This window comes from Fukomys damarensis, unplaced genomic scaffold (genome assembly GCF_012274545.1).
Source record: "Fukomys damarensis isolate Sample0158 unplaced genomic scaffold, DMR_v1.0_HiC HiC_scaffold_17, whole genome shotgun sequence".
Classification (NCBI taxonomy): Eukaryota; Metazoa; Chordata; class Mammalia; order Rodentia; family Bathyergidae; genus Fukomys; species Fukomys damarensis.
The window spans coordinates 18,673,115-18,679,131 of record NW_022900929.1 but is presented as its reverse complement, the minus strand read 5'-3'; the positions used below and the strand labels follow the sequence as shown (position 1 = coordinate 18,679,131).

The 6,017-nt window shown below is 53.2% G+C and overlaps 1 pseudogene; it reads left to right on the top strand.

The window, feature by feature from the left end:
- LOC104858704 overlaps window positions 1–5,377 on the top strand; it is a 7,861-nt pseudogene extending 2,484 nt beyond the window's left edge.
- The last annotated feature ends 640 nt before the right edge of the window (window positions 5,378–6,017 follow it).

Sequence of the window (6,017 nt, the reverse complement as noted above, 5' to 3'; positions counted from 1 at the left end):
CGGCTCTGGGGACCGCGTCCACCCGCGAGCCGAGCTGACCGCCAAGGTGAGGCTGGAGGCCCGAAGGCCTGCGAGGAAGCCAGCAAAACAGCACAGAGGGAGGAAGACGCTGGGGTCGGAGGCCGGGCTTGGGTGTCCCGTCCCGCTGGGCTGCTGGAGGAGCAGGGGACCCAGGCCTGAGCGAGTGGAGGGCCCATGATACAGGAGAGGGGACCTAGGGCACAGTGGGGAGGGCAGTGGGAAGCGTGGGCCTCCGCGTGCAGATGGCACCCAGGCAGCTGAGAGCTGCCCGCTCTGGGAGGACACGCAGGGCTGGATGCCATCGTCCCAGACAGAGGGCCAAAGCCTCGGAACGGGATAAGGTGACCAAAACGGAGACCCGCTCACTAAAGGGGTGACGAGGGATGGAGGAGCGGGGAGAGCCCCGCAGGACCAGGCCAGGGAATTCCCGGGAAGTGTGGGGTTCAAGAAGCAGGGTGCAAGAGCATTTTCTGACACCCACAACCAGTCCTCTGGTTCTGTGGGCACCAACTGGGAGTCAACAGTTCCGTTCCATTTTGACCCTAACTCTTGGCCTGAGCAGACCGCACAGGTCCAGAGCAAGACTGTCCCCATCTCGGGTGCCAGGCAAAGCCCCAGCCACCTTCCTGCAAGCTCACTGTGGTTCAGAGGTCCCTGCCCCTTTCCTCAGTCCATGATGTACCGAATGGCTCTGAGAGCTCAGGGAAACACTTCGCATGCTGTTACGGGTTTATCATAGAGGAGGCGGCCAAACGAGGGCCCACACAGGCCAGGGGTGGGGTGGGAGGTAGGGGAGCCCCAGTGCCTTCTTTCTGTGCACCCTTTCCCAGCACCCTGATACCGGCACCGGTCCAGAAGCTCTCTAAACCCTGTCACTTGGGGATTTGGGGGAGTTCATTGGAGAGGCCTGGATGATGAAGCCATCGGCCACTGGGGACTGAGTCTGTTGCTCCTGTTCCAGAGCAAGGCCTGGGGGCGGGATCAAAGTCTCAGCCCGGTGCTGGAGTCCAGCTCGGATTCTGAAGCTGTCTACATGGCGGCCACCAGTCATGTCGTTAGCACACAAAGCGTGCTCCGTCCCTCCAGAACTTTCAGGAACTTCAGGGGCTGTGACAATGACCTGCTTGTAAGGTCACAGGGCCACAGCAGGGCCCGGGCTATGTGGACAAAGGAAAAACCATAGAGTGTCGAGAGAGGCAAAGAATTCCGTCCTGAATGTGTACCAGAGAGAAAGAAATTAACCCATGGCAGCCACCAGAAGACCTCAAAGGACTGCTTGGAGAAGCTCTGTCCATCATAGCTACAAACTAGAAATGAAGCCAGGCATGGTGGGTCACGCCGCTAAACCTAGCACTCTTAGGAGGCAGAGGCAGGAGGATCACAAGTTTGAGCCCAACCTGGGCAACTTAGCAAGACCCTGTCTCAAAATTTTAAAGATTAAAAAAAGAGCCAGAGATGTAATTCAGTGCAAAAGCTGAGTCCAATCCCCAGCCCTGCAAAAACAAGTAGAAATGACCCAAATGACCGCCACTGGTGAGTGGCTAACAAATCAGAGTGTCTGTGCACAGGAATTGTCACCATGCTCCGGAAGGACGGGGCTTCAGTTCCACATGGGGACATGGCTGAATCCCACTGAGCAAGAGCCCCAGCTCAGAACCAAGCCAGAAAGACCCGGACAGGACCGGATGTGTTTCTTGTGATTCTAGGCCAATAAGGACCTCTCTCTGGGTCACCGCCTGAGCACTGAGCTAGCAGAACGGAGCCTTTAGGGGCCACACCCAGCAGGAGAGGAGGCTCTAGGAAAACAGCTCAGAAAGCTCACTCGGCAAATGGGTGACCAGAGCCATCAAAACTCTTAAGAGGGGAACACCTGATCTTCAGAGAGGCTGTATCAGAATATGCGAAACATCCAGTTTGCAACCAAAAAATTGTGCACACCACCATAAAGCCCAAGAAACTATGACCCGTTCATGGGGAAAATATAAGAGGCACCACCCCCAGTGACAGGCAGAAATCAGAGTTTGTATCCATTGTATCAGGTGTTAAAAGTCATCGGGGTGGTTCAAGGTCATCTGAAGGAGGCAGGTAAGTTCCCGTTTTATTTTATTTATTTGTTTATTTGTTTATCAGGGATCAAACTCAGGACCTTGTGCTTGCAAGACGGGCACGGTGCCACTGAGCTAAATCCCCAGCCCAAGTTCCCATTTAGATAAGAGATGTGTGGCCACAGCCCTAAAGTGAGGGGGACAAATGATCTCGGAGCCAAATTCACCCTTTCCTCTCCGTAAGCTGATAATCTTGGGCATTTAGTTTAGTAACAGAAAGAAGAATGACATCAGAATGCAAAACGGTACAGTCACCTTGGCAGACAGCTCAGCGAGAGACTTCAAAGTAAGGCGCACACTTACTGTGCAACCCAGAAACCACTTCTAAGTGAGTACTGAGGATCGAAGGAACCTGCGTCTGCATGCGAAGATTCTGACCCTTGTGCTCACATGGCTTAACTCCTAACAGCCGAAACCTGGAAATTGCTCTGATGTCCAGCAGCAAGTGACTGGGAAACGAACTATGGTAGAAGTGAAAGGATAACTACTCAGCAGCGAAAAGCAAAGAACAACTGAGGCCCTCAGCGTCAGCGACGTGCTGAGTTTAAGAAGCCACAGCCAGGCGTGGTGGCGCACGGCTGTAATCCCAGCACTCGGGAGGCTGAGGCAGGAGGATCACTGTGAGTTCAAGACCAGCCTGGGCTACATAGTGAGTTCCAGGTCAGTCTCACCTACATAGTGAGTAAAAAAAAAAAAAAAAAAAAAAAAAAAGAAGAAGACGCCACAGAGAAAGGAGCACATCTCCCTTTACGAAGCTCTTAAAAAGGCAAAAGTGATACGGTACTGGGGGAAAAAAACCTTAAAATTTATTACGAGCCGGGTGTGGTAGCGCACGCCTGTAATCCCAGCACTCCGGAGGCTGAGGCAGAAGGATCGCTGTGAGTTAGAGACGAGCCTGGGCTACATAGTGAGTTCCAGGTCAGTCTCAACTACATAGTGAGACCCTGTCTCAAAAAACAAACAAAAAAACAAAAAAACAGACAAACAAAAAACCTTATTACGAAACTGAAAAGGGATGCATTTGAGTGTGTAAATGAAAGTTCATTAAAGTTTTGGGGGCTGGGGTTTTGTTTGCTTTTACTTTCACAGTGGTCTGGCTAAGTTGCTAAATTAACCAGGCTGGGCTTTAACTTGCAGTCCTCCTGCCTCAGCCTCTGAGAGCGCTGGGGTTACAGTTGGGTGCCACTGTGCCCAACTTAAAGCTTTTGTTTTGTTTTGGGGAGTTGTTTTTATGTTTTTTGTTTGGTTGGTTGGTTGGTAGGTCTTTTGAGGCAGCATTTTGCTATATAGCTCAGGATTGAATATATTATGTAGCCCAGACTGGCGTCAAACTTGAAGGAGTCTCCCCAGTGCTGGGATTACAAATGTTGTGTCCCCACACCTGGCAAAGCTGTTTTTGAAATAAATTAATTTTTAAAATATGAGTCGGCAGGCTGGCAGGGGATCAGCCTGGAGTTCAGGCCAAGCCACCCTTCCCACCCCTTCAAGAACACGGGCCTCCTGAGCCCTCCACCAAGCTCAACAGAGACCTGGGACCCCATTCCTAGCCCTCTGCCCTTAATAGCCCACTGGACCTGAGGGCTTGAGTGTAAAGAAGTGGGATCTCTCAATCATTCATTCGTTCATTCATTCAACAAACATTTGGAGAGATCCAACTGTGTAACCCACAAGTCAGCAGAATAGTCCCTCCCAGCCCTTAGATTCCATTGAATAAATAGAAAACAGATGTTTCCTTTTGAAACAGAATAGGTAATAAAATAATTGCACATTGAGAGTTGAAGGGGCTGAAATCAAATAGTATTGGGGCAGGGCAGAATGTCTCCGGAAGCTCCAATAATACTCTGAAGAGGTGACTCTTTAGCCGGGGGCCCTGAGGAGCCAGGGTGGGACTCTTGCCATCCTCAAGGCCCTGAGGGTACATCGGAAATGTTCACAAACGTGAAGGCACCTCACTTACCAAAGTCAGAGAAACAGAACAGGAGAGACCGAGAGAGCTTGACCCACATGAGCGACACATGTGCCACGGCACCAGTCACCCGGAGAAGGAAAAGGGCCACGGCGGGAACAAAAGGCCACCTTCCTTCCTAAACTTGGGTGCAACTTTGGGTACCAGCTGCTCTGCTGAGGTCCCCAAGGTGCAAAGTCCAGCGGGAATGCTGCTCTGATTGGACAAGCCGCTAGGCGGGTGTGATGTGATTGGTGGGGCTGCGGGGGACTTTGAGCTGTGATTGGCTGACAGCCCTGCCTGTATCCCAGGACAATGGACGGACTGGGTGCTGAGGAAGAGACGTGGGCCGTGACCCCGAGGACAGAACACATGTACAGCCAGGTCCCAGTGCAGCGGGTGCTGCTGGTGGAGAGCCACGCTGCTCGTCCCTGGAACCAGACCGGGCGAGGGGCTCCAGGCCTGGAACTCCATGGTCCTGATTTCTACTTCACCCTCTGGCACAAGGAGAAATTGTCAGAGCTGGTGATGGTGATGAGAAAGCCAAAGAAGGTGGAAGGCAAAACTGGGCTGGGGTGCAGCTCAGCGGTGGGGCCCTGGTCCAGCATCTCAGAGGCCCTGCATTCTGTCCCCAGCACTGCCAAACAAGACACAAAAAAACTAAACCACAGCCTCTCTCTACCCGTCGAACCCTGGCAGCTCCGCGGAGAGGAAAGAGTACACCAGAGGCCACCACAGTCACCCTCGGCTCCTGGACAGTCGGTCCGGCAGGCAGTACCACAGTCGCAGCAAGCGGTGGCCTTGGCAGGTGGCTGGAGTGGTGGTTCTGGCAGCCAAGGAGCACAGAGGCAGGCATGGCAGAGGACAGACTCCGGTGACAGATGCACCCTCTGGGCAAGGCGGAGGCAGCAGGGAGGGGCTGTCCTAGTGCAGAGGTGACCTCAGCGGGATTGTGAGGCAATCAGCACCGAAGTGAGATAGAAGTGCTCGTGCACAGCCTTCCTGGCACTGTGGTTGTCATACGTTTGGAGGCTCGGCTGGCACTGGGGCCGTGCTGGAGACGGCGGGGCCCTAACAGGGTTTAGGCAGAGGTCATGAGGTCATTGGACGCTGCCTTTGGCAGGGACTCATATGGTTCCTGTGGGACCCCTGGCTTAGCTCTTTCCAGAGCGTTGTTACCAAAGAGTAAGGCTGGTGTCTCCCCTCGCTCTGGCATCTGCCCTGCAATGTGATCTCACCCCTTGGCACACCCTGCAACCACCTGCCACTATGTCACCTGCTGTGAAGTCACAGTCGGGGCCCTCACCAGAGCCAGCGCCATGCTGTGTGGGCTTTCAGCCTTTAAAACTGTGGACTAAATAAACCTTTTTTCTTTATAAGCTATGCAGTCTTGGGTATTTCATTACAGGAACAGAAAATGGACAAATTCTTACAGGGTAAGGGGTCATGGCAGGGACCAAGCCCTGGAATACAGAGGAAGCCATGGCCAATGAGACTTGGCATGGATGTGCAGACAGCGGGCACTGGATGCCCTGCCTGTGCCCTGTTGGGTGCTCTGTGTTTGCCTACTGCTAGCAGCCTGGCATGAGGGTGGATCCTGCCTTGCTCCCTCTTCTCTGCCTGGGCACTCTCTGGCACAGAGAGCTTACTGAGAGCCACCTGGAGGTGCAGAGGATGCACACGCCCAGCAGAGCCCTCGGTCAGCTGGAGCCCCAGTGCCCTGGCAGCATCCCCATTTGTCACAGGACCATTCCGAGGTGGGTCCCACAGCTTCTCAGGGCTGCACTGCCCAGCCCAGAAACCCCGAGCCAGGAGGGGCCATTTAAATGAATTAAAAATGTGGGGCTGAGGATTTAACTCAGTGATGCCTCCTGCCTATCAAGCGCAAGGTCCTGAGTTCAATCCCCAATACCAAATATATATATATAAATATATATAGATATATA